The 27,797-nt window shown below is 32.0% G+C and overlaps 1 long non-coding RNA gene across 1 annotated transcript; it reads left to right on the top strand.

Annotated features, from left to right (window-relative positions):
- The first annotated feature begins 23,581 nt into the window (after window positions 1–23,581).
- LOC124888611 lies at window positions 23,582–26,147 on the top strand. The gene is made up of 3 exons (XR_007047082.1): window positions 23,582–23,798; window positions 24,314–24,415; window positions 25,982–26,147. It is a non-coding gene; the product is annotated as an uncharacterized LOC124888611 (long non-coding RNA).
- Window positions 26,148–27,797: the final 1,650 nt, after the last annotated feature.

The raw sequence follows: 27,797 nt of genomic DNA, 5'->3' as shown, positions 1-27,797 counted from the left end.
TTTTTGAGCAATAATTAGTTTGATCAATTTTTTCGAAAGTGTTTTTAAGTATATTTTCTCAAATGTGTTGTTCAAAAAAATTATTTGAGAAAAAACTACTACTACTTTTCAACTTCTCAAAATATCTTCTATATATTTAAAAGTGTTAGAAATACAAAACAATAGGGCAACGGAATTTAAAGTTAGTGTACCTCTACCCATTATCAAAGTTCGTCGGAGTTGACGTCGTCGTCGACAACGTCATCGGCTTCGTTTTCCTTCTGATGAGTCTTCTAAGGACTCAGCCCTCACTTTTTATTAGATAGTGAGGAGATTCTTAAAGAAGATTATGCTTCAAATATGTTTATTTATAATGTTCTCCATCAAGAATACTTGGTAGCAGTTCCATAGCAGTTACCAAATGATTTTGAAATTCAGAATCAGAGGAGTTTAAAAAGTTGTAACTTACCATGGAAGAAGCTATAGACCATTTAGATAGTGCCAATATTCTCCCACTTGATTCGTATATTCTAATTCTATAAGTGAACATAATATATGAATCGAGGCGATAATTCCTCTAGAAGCGAGTAGTATCTTTCATGTATCACAATGTATTATATCTCTAAGCCTTAGCCTGCGTTACTTAATGAATAAATCAAATATTTATTCTAGATTTATAATTTAGAGATATTTCTCAAAATAAAACTGATCAATGTGCACATAGGTACAAATACGAGAAATATCATATAAAATAGAATTTCATATACATTCTTTATTACAACAAAATTTTACATAGTGAAACTAAGTCCATTGTAACTATATGATCCTTAAATTTCTCATGCCTTTAGTTAAAGGATCAGCTAACTTTACTTTAGTGCTAATGTGTTCAATGACCGCTTTCTTATCTATAACATGTTCTCTTATGGATAGATACTTGATGTCGATGCTTGCTTCGACTATCACTTTTTTATTCTTAGACTAAAAAGATAGCAACTGAATTGTCACAATATAACTTGAATGATTTAGAGATAGAGTCGAAGTTCTCAACTTAAATATGAACTCTTCGACTATACTTTATGTGAGGTAACCTCAAAATAAGAAACGAACATAACCTCCATAGTGAAAATAGTAATCAAAGTCTGTTTGACATTCCTCTAAAATAGACTTTCACCGGCTAACATAAAATGTATCCTAATTTTGATTTTCGTGAATCAAGACAGCAAGTAAAGTCTGAATCATAGTAGTCAACGACTTCCAAGTTATATGATTGTTTGTAGATAAAATATGTAGTCTTTCGTCACTTGCAGATATCTTAAGACTTTCTTTGCAGCTCTCCAGTGATCAAGTCTTGAATTACTCTTATATCTTCCTAACATTTCAAAGGCAAATTCTATGTCAGGTCTTGTACAAACTTGAGCATACATTAAGCTTTCTATAATAGAAGCGTAAGAAATTTCTTTCATTTGTTCTATTTTAAAATCGTTCTTCGAGCACTGATTCAAATTTAATCTATCACCCTTCACAATAGGAGCTACACTTGATGAATAATTTTTCATTCGAAATCTCTTTAAAATTTTATTGATATAGGCTTCTTGAGATAGATCTAAGGTATCTTGATGTCTATATTGATGAATTTTAATGTCAATGACATTAGATGCATCACCCATGTCTTTCATATCAAAACTTTTAGAGAGAAATTGTTTCACCTCATGTATCATTCCCTTATCATTAGATGCAAATAAGATATCCACATATAGAACTAAAAAATATATTTTACTCCCACTGACCTTCTGGTATACACATTGATCCATAATATTCTCAATAAAGTTGAATGAAGAGATAACATTGTGTAATTTCAAATATCAATAAGGGGAGACTTATTTTAGTCCATATATAATTTTTTTTAACTTACATATCAAGTGATCACTATCACCAGAGGAGAAACCTTCAGGTTGTTTCATATAAACATCTTTCTTTAGAACACCATTGAGAAATATGATTTTCACATCCATCTATTGTAATTTTAAGTCAGAGTAAGCTAATAATGTCAATATAATGCTCTGATACCAATTGTCGAAAATATAAAGCAATAGCGCAATGAAATTTATAGTTAGTGTACCTCCAACCACTGTCAAAGTTCGTTAGAGTTGGCGTTGTCGTCGACAATATCGACGCATTAACTTTTCTTTCGATGAGTCTTCTAAGCACTCAATCCTCACTCTTTAGATGGTGTGGAGATTCTTAAAGAAGGTTATGCTTAGGGTCCTTTAACTGGATATGTTTATTTATAATGTTCTCCATATAGAATATTTGATAGCAGTTTCGCAGCAATTACGAAATGATTTTGAAATTCAAAATCAGAAACAGTCTAAAAAGTTGTAACTTTCCATGAAAGAAATTACGGACTTTCTAGATAATGCCAACAAAAAGCACTTTTGTTTTTTTTAAAGTAAATTACTTTATTTATCAAAGTGAATGTATCTCGCACAAAGAATCATAAACAGCAGGGGCGGCTTTTACCTAAAGCTGGTGAAGCAACAACTTTAGGCCCAAAATTAGGGCGGGGGGCATATTTTTATTATGCCTACATATATAGACTTAATATTTTAATAAACTATTGACTTTTTCATATAAAAAGTAGGAAAAATTACATATTATAGACAAAATACTATATTAATTACATGATATGGTTCATGTTTTAAAAAATTACAATTCATAGTCATTTGGTAGTTAGAAGTTAGTTTTTTTTTATGGGCCATTTATACAAATATTAAGATTTGTATATATCAATTTTCTCTCTCGTATATTTATTTTTGGTATTTTCTTTCTATTCTCTTTCTACTCTATTGAGTCAAAATAAGGCAACAATGGAATATCAAAACACAAGATTTTTGATGATATCTTCTTCAACTAATTTTTCCTTAATTTTCTCGCAAAATCACTCTAATATCCTTGATTTTAAATTAAAGAAACGACAACATTGACAACATCATAATACATGATTATTCAAGACATCTTCTTCAACTTTTTTCTCCTTATTTTTCTCTCAAAGTCACTCAAATATCACAATATATAATCTTTGATTTCTCTGTGATAAATTATTTTTGCGGATTTTTCAACACAAAAAATTAGTTTAGGATATTTATTGACATTAGAATTAATTTTTTTAAAATTTTTATATATTATGTCAGTTAGTCGTTAAATTTCTTCGTTGTTCATATATTTTACAAAAAAAAATAGAAAAGGGGGAGCACTCCCCCGTTTTTATAATTTTTTCACTTTTGCGGATTTTTATTTTATAATATAAATTTTTATATATTATGTAAGTCACTTCCCCATTTTTTTTTATGGATCATTTATCAAAAAAAAAAAAAGAAGGAAAAATTTTTGCATCTTCTAGTAAGGCGGAAAGGAAAAAATATTTTGAGGTATCTAAATCTAAAAGGGGGAGCAATGTAGTTGACAATAATTATGAGGTCTTTTTGTATATATTCTCATGAAACAGAATTGTTGGTCAATATACATTTTTGTTCCAATATATGTAGATACATATACTTTTTTTTTGTAGAATAATACATGCATATATATACAGAGTTAGAGTGTATGTATGTATATATAGTTTGTATTTTTGATATATGTATATACAATTTACATATATGTATATACAGTTAACTTTCACATATACATGTTGAAGAATAATGCATATGTAAATATATACATTTTTAGAGTGCATATATGCATATACATATGTAAAACATTCAAATTTGTATATATAAATATACAAACAATAGATATACAAATAATAAACATATATGTATATGTTTATTTCGTTTGCATATATGTATATACAGATATACAAACAACAGCTATACAAATATGTATATTTCATTTGCATGTATATTTCTCTTACAAACAACATTCAAATTTGTATATACAGATATACAAATAATAGATATATAAATAATAAATAATAATTTTGATTTGAATATATGTATATTTCGTTTGCAATACCGTTTACAAACAATATTCAAATTTGTATATACAAATATACAAACAACAGATATACAAATAATAAACAATAATTTTGATTTGAATATATGTATACTTCATTTGCATATATGTATATATAGATATACAAACAACAGATATACAAATATCAAATTTATGTAAACTAATATACAAATATACAAACAATAGATATACAAATAATAAAAACAACCTTTGTAACCTTTAAAACATATATACAAATACAATTATACACTTATGTTAACAGATATACAAAAATTCAAATATACTATTAATTGATATACATAGAAAAAATATTAAAAGACTGTCAATTGTATATTATGAAATATGTAGTAGAGTAATGAGTGAATATATCACACAAATTGCAATTACAAATGGGATTTAGAAAAAAAAAAAATAACACAAAAAAGGATTATAACCTTTTAACAACTTTTGTGAAAAAAAAATTCAAAATTATGAAAATAAAAATTGAATACGAAAATTAAAACATAAAATTACAATTGAAGTTATTGTATACAAAAATAATAGTAATTACAAAATTGACAATTTGAGAGTTTTTGAAGTTTATATTGTGCATTCAATTTCGAAAATCTAATTTAAACCAATAATAAAATCAATTTTCATTATGTTGAAACAGAATCAATTTTTATTGCGCATTAGATTTAAAAAAGGATTTCAGTAAATAAATTCAAGTAAAAAAATAATTTGCGTAAAACGTATATACCAGAATTTTGTATGCACGAATTACCAACTTTCTCCTGTAGATCATAATTTTAAAAAAAAATTATCAACTTTTGAGGGAGTATTTAACGCATAAATTCATATTTATTGATCTGTTATATAAGAGAAATAAATAAAAAATTGGAGAAGATTAAGGACATTTATTACATTAAAATTTTTCTTTTTATCTCTTTTTGTTGTTATGAACTTTTCCTTCTTTTTTATATATATACATAAAACTGTCATTTATTTTATTTATAAATTGTAAATATGAAATTTAGATTAAAAAGTTAGTTATAGATCTTTGTAAATATGAAATTTAGATTAAAAAGTTAGTTATAGATATTCTAAGAAGAGTATATGTGAAATTTTACCTAAAAAGTTAACATAAAATCAAAACAAAATCTTTTAAATCTTTTAGATTTATCCATGGGATAGAAGGTCAAAATTGTTGGCTCATTTAATGACTTTCACATTTTGCTTTTTACCTTTGATTGAACACTTTTTTTCTTTCTTCTTTTCTTTAGGCTTTCTTTTTCTTTATATATAGAACACATTTTTTTTAAACCTTTTTCATTAAGAATTTTAATAATTTACTCCATTGTTTCACTTGCTCAGAAAGTACAAAATTCTATTATTTCTAACAAGAGTTAGAAAATATGATTACTTATTGATTTAAAAAAATATCATTTGTTGCTCTTTCTCTGATTTCAAGTTCTGAGAGAAGTATATCAAAGCAGTCACAATATATCGTGGACTCTATTCTTCAAATTTCTAATCAGGTTTCATCATTTTATATTTTAATTTTATTTTTAAATTTTATCTTATATTTGTTATTTTTGTTATTTGTATTGTAGGTAGTTTTAATTATTTTGTTTAAAATTTAAATATGTCAACTAGAAAATATGAATCCGGTCATTCAAAACTCAAAAGGAGAAGAGAAATCGATAATCTAATAGCATCTAAAAAAGGAGCTCTTGATAAATTCTTTACAAACAATAAAAAAAATAAATCGAAAAATATAGGAGAGGGTTCTCTAAATGAACAAGGCACTAACTTTGTTGAGTTAGAAGAAATTGATTACAAAACCATTATTCATAACTTTGCATCTCAAAAAGATAAAAAAATAGATTTCACATAAAAAAAATCTTAAATAAAAAATTATTTAAGGCCTCTCACTGAAGTCTCACTTTAGGCCCCCGTTAACGTTGAGCCGCCCTTGCTGATAAACATATAACTAGTCAGGACATGGCCAGTGCACTGTCACAAAGAACTATTAACAAATGATGTTTAAATACGGAATCGACCTGAAAGTTGAAGTGCTTACTTGCTAGCTGAACTCTAGTTTACATGTTTGTATATGAATTATGTTGGGTTCGAAATAGAGAGTGTGTCGTGCGGAAGCTTAATAATTACAAACCTTGAAGACGATAAATCAGATGACAAGTAAAAAATCACACTAAAACATAATATTATTGATATGATTCGACTAAATCAAAAAGCATAAAACTATTTGAGAGAAAATCTCTCTCTAAACAAGACTGTTAAATAACTACATTGTGGACATTATTGTGTTATGACATGAGAAGAGGGGTCTTTTTTTTTTTTTATAAAGGTCCAAAATCTTTCCTTAAAAAAAAGTAGTTTGCCAAATATGAAAGAGTTTTATATTTTTTTCTTTTAAGAAAAATAAAAATAATTATGGTACTATTTTTATTTTTCTTCTATAGAAAATTAATACTCACATTTAATAAGAAAATCAGGAGAAAAATTCTAACAAATTGTATCTAAAAATTATTTACACTAACAATTTGTATAACTTATGTTTTTTCTAGATTAAAAATTCATTTCTTCTTTATTTGTTTGCAGATAATGGAGCATGAGCTGAGATTGAGTAACAAATTTCTATTGAGCAAGAATTTTGATAAGCCCTTAGATCTCAAGAATTTTAATTATATTTATGTTTAATTAAAATGTTGTTGGACAATTGTATTTGATAGAGTTACCTGATATCTGTTGCTGGTGAGAGGTGATAAATTTTTCATAAATTTAATCGAGGTATATAAAAACTGGCCCTGTCTGGACACCACGATTATAGAAAAAAAAAAACAATTGTATCTTGGATATTCTAGAATTGCTTATTGGGAATTTAGCACTTTTAGTCCTTCAATAATTGGTAAATTTTAATTTAGGGCCTTGTGATTTCTGGTATAAGCATGTTTAACCGTCAATTCAATGGTATTGCACACTTTTGATCCCTCCATTTCTGATTTTTAACAAGTTTAGCAAATTATTAAGTCTTGAATCATTAAATTAGCGAATGGTGTTCCTCTAAATAGTTCAAAAATCAAGTATTTCCAATATAAATTAAAGGGCCCGAAAACACACATTTTAGTTAATCGAAGATAAAGGTGCTTAACATAACACACATTTTAATTAATCCTATTTTCTTTAGTCCAACTACAAATTACAAATTTCAGTTAACAATTATTTATGTTTAACAAAGAAACCCCCCACCCCCCAACAAAAATGTTAATATGTATAACTCATAGAATGATACCACAATCATATCCAGTGATCCAAAAAATAGGGTTGGGAAAAGATGGGGCGTATTCAGACCTTACTCCTATCTTGTGTGAGGTGTACACACCTAATTTTGTCCCTCCCGAACACCCAGTTTATCTATTTTTAGCTCACTTCACCATGTGCCCTCACTCACGTGATTACATCCCATAAAAATACAAAAAATAATTCTCAACAAAATCCCTAACAAACTTTTATTCTTTTTAACATCCTAACAATCCTTTTCAATTAAAAGAAGACACATCACCCATACCCCTACCCTCACCAAGCCATAACAGAATTGGAGGGGAAGATAGACAATACTATACAAGCAAAGGAGGAGGGCAGATACTCATATCATCAAGGTCCATTTTCTCCAAGAATGAAAATCACATACAGAGGCTACACACAGTCTTCATTTTTTTTTTTTTGCGGATTCACACCAACATACATACGCACAGCTGGTCATTTTTCCATTAACGAGAAACGCAAAAGGAACTCTCAGCTCTCACTTATACACTAATTCGCAAGCACACACAGAAAAAAGGGAGTAGCGAACAGTGAAGGAGAGTAACAAAGGGAGAGAGATAGTAGATCGAGAAGGGGAGACAGGGGTTCTGAGTTTTTCGGCGAACCCATCGCCGAAACTGATTATTTCAGTTGTTTTTGGGCGTCGATCGCCAGATCTGGCTATTTCTGGTCGTTTTCAAACAATTCCGGCGATGTTCGGTTGAGCTAAGGTCCTTTCGGTGAGTTCTTGATCAGATTTGGTTACCCATACATCGAATAGAGAGAGAGGAACAAAGTAGCGAAGGGAGAGAGAGAGACGAGATGGAGAGGAACGTTGGGTTGACATTTTCCGGCGAACTCATCGCCCGATGGACTGATTTGGTCATTTTTCATTTCTACTGGCTAAAAATTCACCACGGTCCGAATACACCCTAAAATCTCTCTATTCTTCTTTGATTTCTGAGTTGGATCCGGTCGGAAAACAAGAAGGTTTGCCGGAAACCATCTTGAGTTGTCGTTCTCTGCCTTCGTCTGAGCTCACCGGAGCTCAGGCCACGTTTTTTTAGTCTTTCTACTATATTTCTGAGACTTTGGGTTCGTCTTCTTCACGGTTCGTTCGCAATACCGAGTTGGAGCTTAGTTCATTGTCGAGGTGTTCTATTCCGGACTCCAAGTCCGGGATTTCTTAAATATTATTATCAACAAACTCGATTCTTTGAAGGTCCATCACTTAACTCTACTCTTTCATTATCTTGAATTTGGGTTAACGTCGTTATTTATGGTTGGTTGAATATTTTGAGTATTAATTGTGTTGTGAGATATGACTGATTCATGTTCTTAATTTGTTTGAACTTTCATTGAGCGGATATATTTGATGTTGGTTTTGGGCTCTGAATAGTGATTTGAACTAAAGGATCTATTGACCTTCGGTTTAAAAAGGATTTGAGATTGAGAATTGAAAAATTGATAAAATTGATGAATATTAGTTTATGTTGATTCATTGATAATCACTTGATTTAGGATAAGCATCGACTTTGTTTTCGATCGTCTCATATTCTAAGTCGATAATTGTTAAGCAAACGGTGGGGGTAGGCAAATTTAAGAACTTTGGATTGATGAATGCTTGAAATGTGTGTTGAATTGTTCTGTTTTATCACTTTTGGATCAATTGTACTATTTGGCCAGGGAATACCCCGAAGCATATGTATATATTTATTCACCGGGGAATGCCCCGAAGTATTTTGTACCCGGAGGACGTTCGTGATGAAGGCCTGAGGCATCAGGTAGAGCATGGAAGGACAGTTTAGGATTAGTATAGGTTAGAATAGAATTTATATTTTCGCATTTTTTTACTTTGAATTGTATAATTGGACTGAACATTATATTTTTGGGATTTGATTTGGTTTGTGTTTTGTTTGTTTGATTGTTGTGTGTTTATGTGGTTTATACATTCTTAGTGTCAAAATTAGCCGATACGTTCTACCAAGCGACTGTGGTCAAACCATGGGATTGAGGGGTGCCTAACACCTTCCCCTCGGTCAACAGGATTCCTTAGCCGAAATCTCTGTTCGCGGATCAGTTTTAGAGTCAAAACCGTTTTGAAAAGGATTTCCAAAGGTGACTTGGCACACCTGATTATGCCAAGTGGAGACTCTGAAATAAAAATGTAAATAGTACTCTTTCGAAACAAATTTTCAATATTTTGTCACTTTAATAATAAAAACCCTTTCGAAACTTAAAATTAATTTTTTTGGAGTACAAAAAAGAGGTGTGACAGCTCTGGCGACTCTGCTGGGGATTTTTTCAGAATTCGAGCTTATTTTGGAGTTGTATCGGCTTAGTTTGGCACTATAGATTTATAGACATTTTGTTTTTGTTGTTTTGTGTTATTGCTTATCATCGTTGAGTGCCTACGTGCTCTTTGTTTATAGTTCTTACTTTATGTGTTATCGCTATATATCTGGCATCATGTGCATAACCCGAGTCATTCTTTCTGCAACAAGTTCGTAGTACACGTGTGTACACGACCTGTAGTTGAGTCACCCTTATTTTAGGAGGGGGAGCCATTGGGTTGTATGGAGTAGGTGGAAAGCTGTTGCAACCACTATCGACCATACGCTCCCCCGAATAGCCTTGTTAGTGAAACCCATCATAGGTCAGCCTTTAGGTCATGCTTATATGCATCATAATGAGATCTAGAGTGGCCCACTTGGTCCTTTGTAGGAGACTCACTTCTAAAGCATCCATACATGCTAAATGTTGCATCTTTGAGGGTAGCGTGGTCATTTGACGGACTGAGTTGGGAAAAAACATGTGTTAGAAGTAAAGTGTGTAGACAAGAAGGTGTTGAGAAAAAGAGAGAAAAAGAAATGGTGAGCCCAAAAAATAGTGATTCGTAGTTTGTTTAGAGTTCTTTATGGCTTTTGTTTTTCACAATTTAAAAATTCAAAAAGATTTTTAACCTTTTGCACTCATCCAAAAACTCATCAAAAAGATTTTCCTTTGTCTCTTTAGTAAGCATTCACCATTCGAAAACTCAAAAAAGATTATTTTTTTTACAATAGTAGGTTTTTTCAAAAATGGTAGAAGTTTTGTACATTTTTTATAACGAAAAAACCAAAAAGACTTTTATTCATAGTTGTTGGTGTCAGTTCTACGTAAAGTGTCATTTTGAAAAATCAAAAAGATTTTATTAACGTTGTTTGGCCTTTGTTTGTGGTCGTGTCGCTCAGGTTAGGGTTCAGTCGGTTGTCTAATCTTTATTTGTCCAATCTAGACGAACTACGCACCCCTGATTCTCCTCTCTCGGGAGTGAGATACGTAGGCAGCCTATTGTGGGTTTGGGGATCTTATTTCAAAAATTCATAAAATATTTTATTCACTCTTCATTTAGAGTAGGTGTTTCATATACATCTTCAAGAGAAAACTACAAAAAGATTTTCCTTTAATAGTTTCAAGTTTTATTTACGTATGAATGCAAAATTGAAAATCTAAAAAGATTTTTCTTTGATAATCGTAGGTTTCATTTTGTATAGGGATGGTAAAGCTGAAAATTTTAAAAAAAAATTCGTCAATTTTTTTGACAATTTGCTATTTTCTTTTCCTCTTAAAGTTCCAAGAAAAAAGAAAGAAAGAAGAACAAAGTTTAATTGGCCATTTTGGCAAGACTTCACGAACTACACACACCTGATTCTCCCCTTTCGGTGGTGAGATACGTAGGCGCCCTTTTAGGGTTTGGTGATTTTTTCAAGAAAAAAAAAGAGGTTTTGAAAAATTGTTGAACTCTAACGCATTTGCTATCTTTTGTCCAGCTAGTTTAAGGTGGTTGGTTTGTGGCATTTTGGTTGGTCCTCCATATTTGCTCCAAGTCACAGAGAAAGCTATGGCCAACAAGGATACCGAGTTTGTTGTCACTAATCAGATAGGGAGTTCGGGGAATGAGAATGTAGGAGCTAATGAAGAGATTTGGAAATTAAGGCAGCAAATGATAAAAATGCATCGAGCTTGGGCTAATAGGTTGCCGCCTCCTCTATTTCCCGCTGATAATATAGAATATCTTTCTAGTTTGCCTCAGTGTCACATTCACAATTTCCTATTTTGGTCGACATGCCACAACATGCATCAGGACCTATTCCGGGGCAACAGTATCCAACACTTCCAATATTTATTTTCTCACTCCTCAATACAAAATTACCACATGCTCCGCTCCGCCTACTATTCATGCTTTTGCAGCCCCACTCCTGTCTGAATCTCCTGCTTTTAATGTCAATCCAACGATTCTGATTCCTCACTCTACAAGCGACCCTGTATTGAATATCTTTAGTGATCAGCATTATGTTCCCGAGCCCACATTTAAGTCGACTGGTCCTTACGACTGCCCTCAACCGCCTGAATTTCCTCTTAACACTGAGAGGCCTGTTATGACAGAAGAACAAGAGGAAATGACCAGAAAATTGAGAAGTTTGAAACTGACTATGAAAAACTTTCAAGGACTTGGGGGGTACAAAAGTGTCTCATATAAAGATCTGTGCATGTTTTCAGGTGTACATTTTCCTCTTGGTTTTAAAATGCCAAAGTTTGAGAAGTATGATGGACATGGCGATCCTATAGCACATTTGAGACGCTATTGCAACTAGCTAAGGGGCCCTGGAGGGAAAGAAGAATTACTCATGACATATTTTGGTGAGAGTCTTTCAGGTCTAGGTTCAGAATGGTTTGTTGACCAAGACATCGACAAGTGGAATAGCTGGGATGACCTGACTAATGAATTCGTGCAACAATTTCAATACAATGTAGATTTGATTCCTGACGAAAAATCCCTAACTAATATGAAGAAAAAGAGTACTAAAACTTTCAGAGAGTATGCGATTAGATGGCGTGAACAAACTGTTAGGGTGAAACCGCCAACGAAAGCAAGTAAGATAGTGAAGGCGTTTATTCAAGCGCAGGATGAAATATATTATCAATACTTGTTACCTACATTAGGCAAGCCATTTATTGAGGTCCTCAAACTGAGGGAGATGATAGAGGATGGAATTAAGACTGGTCGCATTGTGAGTTTTGCAACATTGAAAGCGACTACTCAAGCAATTCAAAAAGGTTCGGGAAGTGTGGGAGGAAAGAAGAATAAGGAAGATGCATCTGCCATTGTAGTTGGACAATAGGCATGAGCAAGAGGACCACACCATCATTACCCACAGGTCCAAACCTAAGTTTATGCCCAAGCTCCACGGAATCTTTTTCAAAATCCATTATACTCCATTCCCCCACTTCCATATCCAGTATATAACACACAACCACATGTCCAACCCTCATCTTACCCACAATGGCACAATCTAACTTCTCAGAGTTATCCTCTAACTCCACAAACATACCAAAGCCCTTCTAGGCCAAATTTTTGGTCCAAGCCAAACAATGAAATGAGGCAGATGTCGAGGGATAGCTTTACACCAATTAGAGAGTCGTATACAAGTTTATTCCAGAAATTGGTACAGCGAGCAATGATCAGTCTTCTCCTTGGGTATACTCTTGATCCACATTCAAGAAGTTTTGATCCTAATGTACGATGTGCATATCATTCTGATGTTCAGGGTCACAGTATTGAAGATTTTCGTGCTTTAAAAAGGGAAATTGAAAAGATGATTCAAGATAAATCAATTATGGTGCAGAACGTTGACAGTGAGGAAAGCTCTAGTCATCCTGATATGCAAACCAGTGGCTAAGATGTCAGGCTGAGCAATTGAGAAGTCACTCCTCTCCCTACTTGGAAGAGGTCTGGTAGCTTGTTTTGTTTAATTTTCTATTGTTCGAATTATTTTAGGGTTGTAGTTCGAGATCTATTTTGTTTTGTTCTTTTGTCGTTTATGTTCAAACCCTTCTATCTTTTGTTTTAACTAAATGAAGTGTCCCATTTTCGTTTGTGTTTTAAATATGTGTTGTTTGTTTGTTTTCTTTACATAGTACATTTTATGTTGACTCTGGTGATATGACATGCTAGTAAAATTTTCAGTCAGATCTTAAAATCCAGTTTAAGCATGAACATTGAATCAGAGGGTTAAAGTTAAAAAACGAGAGCATCTGAGAAAATAGATAGAGTGCTGGGGCATTTGGTGATCAAGTTCAAGCCTTCTTTGAAAATTAAGGCAATTATTTTGAGAATCACAAGAATAACTTGGTTATTAATAGAAAGACATGTCTTAATCAGGTCAAACAGTGTCTGCGTGATCCTATCAAGAGGAACAGAAAGAAAATTAGCTCCACAAAATCATGAGTCATTCAATGTGAGGAACGTACAACAAAAGTGGAGTTGTATGCTAGAAAAGCATAGAAGTAGTGACACACAGACTCAGTCAAAGTTAATGCTTAAAAAGATGTCACAAATGATCTTCATCTCTCATTTTCATATTGGATGATATGTACTTGCATTTTTAAGGATTGATATGATGAAGACATTTTATTCTGCTATCCAAACATCGTGTCATCCTTTGTTTACCCCATTTGAGCGTTAGTGTTATTTTCTTTCTTACCCCTTTTGTGGAATCAAGATAGAGTCAGCAAAGTTCAAGAAAAAGTGTCGAGCAGAAAATGGAGTCAGAAAAGTTTCAAAAAAAAAGAAGAGAAAAAATGTGTCTCTAGAAAGAAAAGAAAAAGTGTCACATAAAATAGAGTCCGAAAGGTCCAAAAAAAAGTCAATAAAGGAGGAAAAAAAAGAAATCAGAATCAAGCAAAAGAACAAGCTGCCAGAACTACGCATGACCTAATTCTCCTCTTTCGGGGGTGAGATACGTAGGCTGCCCTACTCAAGGATCAGTCCAACCAAATAAAAAATTTAGAATTGCCCAGTCAAAAGAAACTGGGGTATGAGTTAATCCTCATTGTTTGAGTCGATTCCAAAGTTGTAAGTCCCCACCTACTTCGTGTGTCGTTTGGGCCTCATGCCATTCTTTTTTTTGAACCCTATCCGAAAGCCAAGTTACAACTAAAGAAAGACCTTCAGATCAATCTTTGAGGATGTTAAGGTAAATCATGCAAGGGATAGGATGATGAATTTTAGAACTACTTGCCTTTCTCAACATAAGGAATCAGGAGAGAAATAAATGAGAGTCTTATTGGTGAAAATCCTCACGGGCACCATAAGATGATGGTAAGTTGAGACAGATAAAAATGAGAGAGTCTTATTGGTAAAAACCCTCACGGGCACCATAAGACGATGGTGAGTTGAGAGAAAAATGAGAGAGGCTTGTTGGCAAAAATCCTTCAATGTGACACTAGCCAAATGAGCTCTTCGAATGCAATGGGTTCAAGCAAGTAACTTAGTTTCAGAGTCATTAACTCAACAACAATTGGTAGAAAGTTTGGATGGAAAGATCAGGCAGCTTGAACCCAAAATGCATGGCATAATCATTAGAGTTGACTGTCATTTCTAGATAAATTTTTCATTTCTTTATTTTAAATAGGGACATTCATTGTCTTTTCTTTCTTTTTTTTATTTTTATTTTATTTTCTTTAGTCAGTTGTCCAAATAAAATTATTGTCATTTTTTCTCTTTTCTTTGAGTCAAGTTCGTGTCATAACAAGTGAGAAAAGATCTCAAAACTGGCTACCAACTTCTTCAATTGCACAAAGCAAGACAAAAGGGCCTGCACATGCAAAAGACATGATTGTGAGCCGAAATAAGGCATACAAAAATTTGGTCAATAGACAAGTCTGAGAACTCATGGAAATAACAAGGTTCAAAGGGTTTATCTGAGGAGCATGGCAAAGCAGAGATACCGTGTTTGTTTCAGAGTCACTCTTAATAATCTGAGTGTGGATCAATGATGCAGTAAGTCAATGACATATGCTAATGGTTGGAAGCAAGGTTAAATGTGACTAGGGCAAGAGCGATTGCTGCGAAACCTAAAGCCACAAACCATCCACCATGTTTTTAAACTCACAAGTTTTCTTTGTATGAAACAGGAACACATGTTGCATTCGGATCAAGGATTTCAGAGCCTAAACATCAAAGGCCATTATTTCTCCCTTCTACAAATGCAAGAGGAAATGTTGTTGCACAAGTTGGGTAATCAAAATCACAGTAAAACTCATAATTCAATATCTCTAGGAGACACACTTCCTTTTTCGGATGATTCAGGTCCATTCAGAGGTGATGCACTTCCTAAATTGAACCTTCACTCCTAGAAGTCGCACTTTCTAGTCGAGTTATTCCACTTAACCCCTAGGGATGCACATCCTTATTTGAGTAATCCAGATTTTATTTATTAGGTGATGCACTTCCTAAATTTAACCTTCACTCCTAGAAGGCGCATGTTCTAGTTGAGTCATTCTAGTTGACCCTTAGGAAACGCATTTCCTTGTTTGAGTAATTCAAGAGACATTTTTTAGGAGACGCACTTCCTTGTTTTGGTAATTCAAGCGGTGTTGGTAAGGAGAAGTACTTTCTTGTTTGGTTAATTCAAGCAACATTTGTAAGGAGACGCACTTCCTTGTTTAGTTAATTCAAGCAACATTTGTAAGGAGATGCATTTCCTTGCTTGGGCAATTCGAGCAACATTTGTAAGGAGACGCACTTTCTTGTTTGGTTAATTCATGAAATATTTGTAAGGAGATGCACTTTCTTGTTTGGTTAATTTAAGAAACATTTGTAAGGAGAAACACTTCCTTATTTGAGTAATTCTTGAGACATTTATTAGGAGACGCACTTCCTTGTTTTGGTAATTCAAGCGGTGTTGGTAAGGAGAAACACTTCCTTGTTTGGTTAAATCAAGAAACATTTGTAAGGAGATGCATTTCCTTGTTTGGGCAATTCGAGCAATATTTGTAAGGAGAAGCACTTCCTTGTTTGGTTAATTCAAGCAACATTTGTAAGGAGACACACTTCCTTGTTTGGGCAATTCGAGCAACATTTGTAAGGAGAAGCATTTCCTTGTTTGGTTAATTTAAGAAACATTTGTGAGGAGACGAACTTCCTTGTTTGAGTAATTCAAGAGACATTTGTTAGGATACGCACTCCCTTGTTTTGGTAATTCAAGTGGTGTTGTAAAGGAGAAACACTTTCTTGTTTGGTTAATTCAAGCAACATTTGTAAGGAGACGCACTTCCTTGTTTAGGCAATTCGAGCAACATTTGTAAGGAGAAGCACTTTCTTGTTTAGTTAATTCATGAAAACATTTGTAAGGAGATGCACTTCCTTTTTTGGTTAATTTAAGAAATATTTGTGACGAGACGCACTTTCTTGTTTGAGTAATTCAAGTGACATTGGTAAGGAGACACACTTCCTTGTTTTGGTAATTCAAGCGACATTGGTAAGGAGATGTACTTCCTTGTTTTGATAATTCAAGAAACATTGGTAAGGAGATGCACTTCCTTGATTAGGTAATTCGAACTTTGCTTTTTGGATAATGCACTTCCTAACTTAAGTTTTGATTCCCTAGAGACTTACCTTTTAGTCGAGTCATCCCCCTTGATTCCTATAAGACGTACTTTTTAGTTGAGTCATTCCTTTTGATTCCTATAAGACGTACCTTTTATTCGAGTCATTCTCCTTGATTCTTATAATGATGTGACTTTCACAAAAGTCCTCTGATGATAAATTGGGGCAAAATTTAATTCTTGTTTTTGGAACTTTACTTTCCTGGCAAATGAAATTTCTCTTTATAATAATTTTTGTTTGGGATAATCTTCTTTTCAGTTTTGATGTGATTTTAGGAGCCTGCCCGAAGCACAAGGAGAATAAATGGAAAACTAAGTAACAAGGTGAAGAAATTAAAAGTTAAACAGATTGAAAATAGCAAGTCAGGAGCCCGCCTGCAGAATAGAGTAAAGAAATTGAAAGCATAGCAACAAGCTTATGAAATAGCAAGTTAGGAATCCGCCTGGAGAACAGGGTGAAGAAATTGAAAGACAAGCAACAAGTTGAAGAAATTGCAAGTCAGGAGCCCGCCTGAAGAATAGGGTGATGAAACTCAAGTCAAGAGTCCAAAAGAAGCTGCATAGATAGGATTTCTGTAATTTCATTTATGTTTTAACTTGTAATGTTTATTTCTCATGTAATAACAGAGCCGCGTACCGAAACCTTAACGGGACCTCACTCGACACTCCAACTCGGTATAGCTCCTCTCCTTCTAGCCCTTTGAGATAGTCGTGACTTGATTCCTTCATAACTTGGGTAGGTAGGATGTCCTAAGTCAAGACCTCGTTGCCCTTCTTCTTTTTGTTTCTTCCTTTGAATAATGGTTGGGTCAAAATTCTGTCTCGTTGTCTACTTCTTTCTCTGAAAACACTTCGTGTTTACATTCAAAGGGGGCATGATGTAGACACCTAATTTTTTCCCTCCCGAACACCCATTTTATCCATTTTTAGCTCACCTCACCATATGCCCTCACCCACGTGATTACATCCCACAAAAATATAAAAAATAACTCTCAATAAAATTCCTAACAAACTTTTATTCTTTTTAACATCCTAACAACCCTTTTCAATTAAAAGAAGATACATCACCCATACCCCTACCCTCACCACGCCATACCCCACATCACCCCTTAACCCCATCTACACGTTTTTTAATCCAAGCCATAACAGAATTGGAGAGAAAGATAGACAATACTATACAAACAAAGGAGAAGGGCAGATACTCATATCATCAAGGTCCATTTTCTCCAAGAACGAAAATCACATACAGAGACTACACACATTCTTCATTTTTTTTTTCTGTGGATTTACACCAACATACATACGCACAGCTGGTCATTTTTCCATTAACAAGAAACGCAAAAGAAATTCTCAGCTCTCACTTATACACTAATCTGCACACACACACATAGAAAAAGGAAGTAGCGAAAAGTGAGGGAGAGTAACAAAGGGAGAGAGATAGTAGATCGAGAAGGGGAGACAGGGGTTCTGAGTTTTCCGGCGAACCCATCGCCGGAATTGATTATTTCAGTTGTTTTTGGGCGTCGATCGCCGGAGCTGGCTATTTCTAGTCATTTTCAAACGATTCCGACGATGTTCGGTTGAGCTAAGCTCCTTCTGGTGAGTTATTGTTCGGAGTTGGTTACCCACACATCGAATAGAGAGAGAGGAACAAAGTAGTGAAGGGAGAGAGAGAGATGAGATCGAGAGGAACGTTGGGTTGACATTTTTCGACAACTCGTCGCCGGATGGACTGATTTGGTCATTTTTCGTTTCTACTGACTAAAAATCCACCACGGTCCGAATACACCCTAAAATCTCTCTATTCTTCTTTGATTTCTGAGTTGAATCCGGTCGGAAAACAAGAAGGTTTGCCGGAAACCGTCTTGAGTTGTCGTTCTCTACCTTCGTCTGAGCTCACCGGAGCTTAGGCCACATTTTTTTAGTCTTTCTACTATATTTCTGAGGCTTCGGGTTCGTCTTCTTCATGGTTCGTTCGCAATACCGAGTTGAAGCTTAGTTCATTGTCGAGGTTTTCTATTCGGGACTTCAAGTCCGGGCTTTCTTAAATATTATTATCAATGAACTCGATTCTTTGAAGGTCATCTCTTAACTTTACTCTTTCATTATCTCGAATTTTGGTTAACGTCGTTATTTATGGTTGGTTGAATATTTTGAGTATTAATTGTGTTGTGAGATATGATTGATTCATGTTCTTAATTTGTTTGAACCTTCGTTGAGCGGATATGTTTGATGTTGGTTTTGGGCTCTAAATAGTGATTTGAACTAAAGGATCTATTGACCTTCGGTTTAAAAAGGATTTGAGATTGAGAATTGAAAACTTGATAAAATTGGTAAATATTAGTTTCTGTTGATTCATTGATAATCGCTTGATTCAGGATAAGCATCGACTTTATTTTCGATCGTCTCATGTTCTAAGTCGATAATTGTTAAGCAAACGATGGGGGTAGGCAAATTTAAGAACTTTGGATTGATGAATGCTTGAAATGTGTGTTGAATTATTTTGTTTTATCACTTTTGGATCAATTGTACTATTTGGCTGGGGAATGCTCCGAAGCATATGTATATATTTATTCACCGGAGAATGCCCCGAAGTATTTTATACCAGGAGGACGTTCGTGATGAAGACCGAGGTATCGGGTAGAGTATGGAAGCACAATTTAGGATTAGTATAAGTTAGAATAGGATTTATGTTTTCGCATTTTTTTTACTTTGAACTGTATAATTGGACTAAATATTATATTTTTGGGATTTGATTTGGTTTGTGTTTTGTTTGTTTGATTGTTGTGTGTTTATGTGGTTTATACATTCTTAGTGTCAAAATTAGCCGATACGCTCTACCAAGCGACCGTGGTCAAATCACGGGATCGAGGGGTGCCTAACACCTTCCCCTCGGTCAACATAATTCCTTAGCCGGAATCTCTGTTCGTGGATCAGTTTTAGAGTCAAAACCGTTTTGAAAAGGATTTCCAAAGGTGACTTGGCACACCGAATTATGCCAAGTGGCGACTCTAAAATAAAAATGTAAATAGTCCTCTTTCGAAACAAATTTTCAATATTTTGTCACTTTAATAATAAAAACCCTTTCGAAACTTAAAATTAATCTTTATGGAGTACGAAAAAGGGGTGTGACATGAGGTAGAGCAAAATTGTTTATAATAGACCCCGACTGGAGAAAAAAATTACGGCATATCCTTCCAGGCAAACAACATAAATTTTAATAGTTTGGAGCTTAATTATAGAAAATTTTGACATTTTGGATGATTAGTGAAAATTCCAATTTTAGGTCTGTCGAGATACATAATTAGCTTCCGATACATTCAACGAAAATACATTTTTTTCTTTGTAAAGATACATAATTAGCTCTCGATATTTTTTTTTCGATTTTGAGTCTGTCACGATACATAATACATCTACCGAAAATAAATTTTTTCCTTTATAAAGATACATAATTAGCTCCTGATACATTTTTTTGATTATGGGTCTGTCGAGATGCATAATTAGCTCCCGATACATCCAACGTAGATACATAATTAGTTGAAATTTTTGTAATTACTTTTTAAGGACAAAAATTTGTGTAAATATGATAAATTAAAGTGTATGTTTATGTCATTTTTCAATCCTTCTCACAAGAATAAGCACACTAAACCAAATAATGTCCAATGGACAATTAGCTCCAAGTAAAATAACTATAATTATTCAATTCTAATCACCAATGTCTATTAATCAGTTTAGGCACTATATGCTGTAAAAATCAGTTATACAATTAAGTTATTTATAATTAGATAATTACAAGTACAATTTTAATTAGCATTAGTTAATAATTCAGTAAAAGTGATGGACTTCATTTTCATAAAACGACTATAGTATTAAGGTATTTATAGTAATTCTTCCAATATATACGAAGGGATTAAATTTCAACCATACCATCGCCACCCACATTAATTACAATCTAAAGAATAGATTTGAGTCGATAAATCCGACCTATTAAAGGAGTTTAAACTTCGGGAATGATGGGAGATAGAGTACTGGCCGAAAAAAAATTATAAATATTAAATAAATAGAGAGTTTCAAGCGCCGTTAATGAATGTAACACATTCACTATCTCATGTAAAAAAAAATAAATCTATTTTATCAATGTAAAGTAACATTATTAAATTGTTATATTTGTCTTCAGATATTGGTTTAAATCCTCTCATTTGTTAACACAGAATTCTCTTATTCCACATACTATCACGTAAGAAAATATAATTTTAAGGGAATAAAATTATTGCCGTGACCTATATGTTATCGGTTCGAGGTAGTGAAAGTAATAACATGTTGTCGCATCACACTCTTTAGGGTGCGGTTTGTTTTCAGATTTGTTAATGCAGGATGTTCTGTGCGTCAAATTGTATCATTTTTATGTTTCATTTATAATCATACTATTATTATCGTATTTTTTTTTTTTTGGTATTCTGCATGATGTACTACTCTACTTGATGCTTTGTCTCAATGTGTATGAAATACTATTAATGCATATGGATTAAGTATATATACTATTTCAAAAAATGTTTTCTTAATTGGATTTATAATACGAGCAATTTCATCCTTATTTTATGTTGGTGTTTAATTTATGTTTGCCGTAATTTTTTTTAAAAAGTCATAAGGTATAAGTTTATATTTTCGTATCATTATTCCCCACTAGGCGTAAAGTTGATTACTTAAAGATAAAAATTAAAGACCGGCTCATTTCAATAGCTAAATATGCAACTTTATAAGAGTAAAAAAACTTATATATACAAAATAAGATGCATATTTACGAGACATAGTAGGAGATTTTCGTTTACCAAACATAACAGGAGTTCTTGTTCAAAACACATACTAAATCACTATTACGATCATGCACAAGGCGTAATTTCGCTCACAATTTCGTGTATAAAAACTATATAAAAACAGTATGAAATTCGTAATAATTTTATAAGTTTTGTATAAATTTTATGTTAGATTTTTGAAGAAAAAAATCTGGCTTCGGATGCCACTCAACACTTGGAATTTTGTTCACAATATCGAGTATAAAAATTGCGTTAAGAAAATATGAAGTAATGTATATAATGAATTAAGAAAAACATTTTATACAACCCTCATATAAATTTAATACAACTACAATAACATAACTACTTAAAATGATTTTCATATAATTATAATGCAGTTTTGATGAAATTCAACTATAACTTCGAACATTCTAACTCAAATCTTATCTAAATAGCTCCAAATTTTAGATTCGAAGTACTCCCCTCAACGTTTTATTTATTTTTCTATTTAATTCAATCGAAACAAAGTTCATTTAAGACAAATTAATTTTTTGAACTTGAAAACTTCAAATTCCTTTAATGAAAAATAAAATAGCTTCGATCCTCCTCAGTCTCCTAGTTCTTTTAGTTTTTATTCACTTATGTATTCTAATTTTACATTAATAATTACTATAAAACAATTTCATTCATTTTTTTTTTCATGTACTTGCAATCCACCACTGACTCACATTTACAGAAAATAGAATAAGATGGCAAATGCATTGGCTAAAGCAAATATATCTATTACTAGTAGCACTAGGTTAATGTGGGATCCTCCATCTTCCATTTTGAATATTTTGCGGGCTAATCGAAATGGAGAGTTATCACGTCGGACAATTCGAGTGCCTAATACTAACCAGCTATTGTATAATAATACTACTAATAGTTATCAGGATGTAAATATTAGCTCCAAAAGGCAATTACTGTTGTTATCAGTGTTTATAAAGTGTCGCTGCCAAAGGACAAATTCTTGTACATGTGATGTTATTATAATATAAGCTTCTACGTTCACCCAAAAAGGTCATTTAATTGTCTACTGAGAAATTGTGGTGTAATTGCTATATATAAATAAATAAATAAATAAATAAAAATCAATTATGAGGACCAGTTCCAAATAAGGATTGATTGGGCTGGCTTGACTAGGTCTAGGACTATATATATATGCCTCGTTTTTTAAGTGATTTTTATGGTGTAAAATATAATATTTTGCTATGCTTGATAGAAAATAAACCAATATATTTAATAATATATAGTTTTTATTTAGTAACGGAAGGATAAAAATTGATTTTATAAGATCGGTAAAACGGATCTATGCATAGATACATGTATCTTTCCTTCTAATTTTTTTTTTCTAAGCATGTATCTATGCAAAGTGCCAGCTGGGGCGGATCTATGATCATTTTCGTTACATTTGAGGCAGACTATGTATAATTATATAAAAAAATGTATAAAAATTGGTATAAGGCTTAAAAAAGCACCCAATAAATCAAGAAGATAGATTTAGCTGGGTGCTTTAATTTTTAAGTAGAACCTTAAAATTTCGGACATCAATATACGTGTTCGAACCTACCGAGCACTCACGGTCCCTAAATTCTCCGTCCGCCACTGCAGAGCGCGTAGTAAATTAAGGGACTGAACAATGCACAAATATGTATCTACGCACCGTGCATAGATACACTTAATAAATTAAATTCAGAATAGTAGAAAGACGAGAAAGGCGAGATACATTCGTCAGATACATGTATCTAGAAGCAAATATAATTATATTTCATAAAATATGTAATCATTAAAACTAGTATTATGTTAGAGTTAATTCCTCAACATAATGAAATTACCTAGTAAAATAATTTTTTTTATTCCATAAAAACAACTCAAGTTGATGCATAAATTCCACCAAATGACCCCAAAATGTCAGCCAAAAAGACTCCAAGTCAAGCCTTAAAAAATGGGAAAATGAAAGTGAAAAAAATTCAAACATTAAAGTGTCCACATATTTATGTTATTTATACTTTGTTTTATCATTGTTCCCTTGAGGAATATTATAAAAGTTGAAGCATATAAGCTTATTGATTAATATAATCACCCAATATCATTAAGAAATTAATTCCCTTTTCTCCAATTTGATCTTCTTTCCCCTCTCTTTTGAAGCCATGAATCACAAAACCCTCTCTTTGTTTTTCTTAAATAGTTTTGTCATAATTCTCTTTCTATCCTCAATAGCCTTTGGGAGATTGCAAGGTGTATATTACTATTTTACTATAACTTTTTTATATTTTCATATTTGCTAAATTTGTAGGATTACTTTTATAGTTTCTTGTTCTTCGACTTCTAATGTTATCTAGTGTTTTCTATAGTTTAGTGCAGTGTTATTATGTTGTAATAGTGTTTTGCGACTATCTGTTGTCTTCGTTTATTGTCTATATTTCTTTTAGTTCTATTAAGTCTTTTTTTCTGGTCATTTTTGATCTTGAGCCGGATTTCTATTCGGAAACATCCCCTTTCTCACTTTGAAGTAAAAGTACGGTTTGCATACATTCTACTTTCTTCAGATCTCATTATCTAGGAATACACTAGATATGTTGTCGCTGCTGTCCATAATATGATTATATTATATAGTACTAGACATCATTCTTTTCTCATCCTCTAACCGTTGATAAGGGGTAACCGATCGATTCTTGAACACATTTCTTGATATGTATATGAATAGATAGATAACAAGTGTGTGTTTATAAATTAAATCCTTTTTGAACTAGGTCATCGAGGTGATGACTATAACATTGGAGAAGGATTTCATGTGATGAGTAAAGGAACTTATCCTTCCCGTATTTACGCACCCCCTTCAATATCACCACCCGGTAAGTTTTTGTATAAAATATGTTATTTCATCGATCTCAATTTACTCTATTTGAGATACACAATCCATTAAATTTTGATCGGATTGAAAGGATTACACATTTTAAATTGCAAAGAACACAAATACACAATATGATAAGATGGTAATCTTTGTCCGATTTGAGACACACAACTAACCTTTTTGGTCAAACTTTTAGAGTTTAGCTTATTTTGAAAAAAAAAAAAAATCTCACAAAAGAAATTTTGAGAAAAAAAAAATATTTTTGGTGAGGAACAGTTTGATTTAGCTATAGGGGCGGCTCAACAAATATCGGAATCTAAAGCAAAGCTTCAACGAAAGGTCTCAAAATTTTATTAATAAAATAAAATTATATATTGTATAGAATATCATTTGAAGTCTATTTTTTTAGTTTTTCATATACAAAATTTTAAATACTTTCTCTATCCCATAATAATTACAATTTAAAATACTTCTAGAAAAAAAAAATGAAAAATTCATATAAAAATTAACTCATTTAATCCTTAAGATCTAAATGTCACACATAATTAAGACATATTGAGTACTTTCTCCGTTCTTAGATAAGTAGTTGTTGTAGCTGTTTCATTTTATTTCATAAGTGATATTTTGAAATTTCAAAAAGGAATTATCTTATGTTTCCTGAATTATTCTTATTTTTATACATGATACATCATTAAAGAATTATTTTTTTTATTTAAGACATTTAATTAGGATTAACTTAGTTAAAACACTTTTTTTTTTAAAAAATAAATAATTTTGAAAAGTAAACTTAAACTAAAAACACCACTTATATAAACAATAAAAAAAAAAAATAATATATATACATGTTAAGAAATTGAGGCCCTCAAATTTTTAGCGCCTAAAGCCTTAGAAGCTTTATGCTTCAGCCGGCTTTGTTTGGATAGTCAGTTTGAAAAATATCTTTTTAATAGCAATTAATATTTGATCAAATTTTCACAAAATATTTCTAAGTATATTTTCTCAAAAATATTATTCAAAGAAATACATTAAAGAGAATCTACTTTTTTGAGCTTCTCGAAATTTCTTCACCTTCTACTAAAAACACACCTTTGTTGTTGTAAGTAAATTATTTTATTTATCAGAGTGAATATATACCCCACAAAAAAAAAAACATAAAACCGAAGTATTGATTTGCTAGCTGAAATCAAGTTCATATATCTGGATGTATTACTCCCTCCATTTAAAAAAGAATGATGTACTTTTTTTTTTTAGTCTATTTAAAAAAGAATGACACATTTTCTTTTTTGACAATTCTTTAATTTTAACTTTCAACATGACATGTTTTGGACCACAAGATTAAAGGACATTTTGGTACATTTGACATAACTTTAATTTAAGACCATAAGATTCAAAAGTTTTCTTTATTTTCTTAAACTTGTGTCAAATCAAAATAGGTCATTCTTTTTGAAATGGAGGGAGTATATATACTTAAAACATATTTACACTAACAATTTGTATAACTTATATTTTTTCCAAGATTATATTAAAGATCCATTATTTACACCCTTTCTTATTTACATGTTTGCAGCTGATGGATCTTGAGTGAGTAGCAAAATATCTATTGAGCAAGAAAGTTGTTGAACCTTCACATCTTAAGAATTTTATATAATATTTGTACTTATTTACAAATGTTGTTTGAACTATTGTATTTTAATTTGAACGGAATTATCTGATATTTATTGCTGGTGAGCGGTAATCGATATCCCGTGAATTTAATCGAGATGCGCACAAAACTAGCCCTGACCTATTAAAAAGACAATTGTATTTAGCACTTTTAGTCCTTCAATAATTAAGCTAGTAATAAGGAATACTTATGTTAATTAAAGGAAATTAGCACTTTTAGTCCTTCAATAATTAGTAAATTTTGATTTAGTACCTTGTGATTTCTGGTATAAGCATGTTTAACCTTCAATTCAATGGTATTGCACACTTTTGATCCCTCCATTTGTGATTTTTTTTACAAGTTTATAAAATTGTTAAGTGTTGAATCATTTAATTAGTGAATGGAGTTCCTCTAAATAGTTCAAAAATCAAGTATTTCCAATATAAATTAAAGGGAAAGAAAACGCACATTTTAGTTAATTGTTATGTTGAATAATTAGCACATATAACAATGTATTTTTATGAAAATTGCTCAGAAGAAAATGAGAATTTTCTAACAGCAAATTAAGGGTCCACACATCATATGTTTGTGTATTCCTTTATCATTATTTCAAATTAATTCCTCAACATAACGAAATTACCTAGTAAAATAATTTTTTTATTCTATAAGAAAACACTCAAGTTCATGCATAAATTCCACCAAATGACCCCAAAATGTCAGCCAAAAAGACTACAAGTCCAGCCTTAAAAATGGGAAAATGAAAGTTAGAAAAATTCAAAGATTAAAGTGTCCACATATTTATGAATGAATTTGTTTTATCATTGTTCCCTTGAGGAATATTATAAAAGGGGAAGCATATAAGCTTATTGATTAATATAATCACCCAATATTACTAAGAAATTAATTCCCTTTTCTCCAATTTGATTTTGAAGCCATGAATCACAAAACATTCTCTTTGTTTTTCTTAAATTGTTTTGTCATAATCCTCTTTCTATTGCAAGGTGCGTAGTAATATTTCACTATGACTTCTTTATAGACTATGGTACCTTTTTTTAGAATTTACATGTTAGCTTTGTAGGACTACTTTGTACTTTCTTGTTCTTCGACTTCTGGTACTATTTAGTATTTCATGTAGTTCGGTTATAGTATTATTTTGTTATATTGTAGTAGTGTTCTGCGACTATGATCAGTTATTTTTGTTTATTGTGTCTATATCTCTTGTACTTTCATTACGTCTTTTCCTGATCATTTTTTTATCTTTGAATCGGGGGTCTATAAAAAACAACCTCCTTACCTCAACTCTAAGGTAAAAGTACGGTTTGCGTACATTCTACCCTCCCTAGACCCTTTTGTAAGGGAATGTTATGGATATGTTGTTGTTGTCGTTCATAGTATGATTACATTATATCGTACTAGTTTATACTAGTTTAGGTGTATGCGTCTTGCGTATATACCTCACTTTAATAAGTTCAAACATTACATTAAACAGGGTATTTGTTTAAATAATAAAGATGAATATAATAATTAAATTTAATATCTCTTGAGTATGTAAAGATGGAGAATTTATTTATTAAACCTAATCTTTACCAAAAATATTTTTAAAAGTCGATCGACATTCATCTACATCTGTAAATTGCAACAAAATAATACAATGATAGAGATATCAAAATAATACAATTAAATATAATCTTTACATACAAAAATTTTCTCAAAGTCGTCTGACACTCATCTACCATCTGTA

This window comes from Capsicum annuum, chromosome 11 (assembly GCF_002878395.1).
Source record: "Capsicum annuum cultivar UCD-10X-F1 chromosome 11, UCD10Xv1.1, whole genome shotgun sequence".
Taxonomy (NCBI): Eukaryota; Viridiplantae; Streptophyta; class Magnoliopsida; order Solanales; family Solanaceae; genus Capsicum; species Capsicum annuum.
Note: the sequence above shows the minus strand (reverse complement) of the source record. Positions and strands in the feature narration are given on the sequence as shown.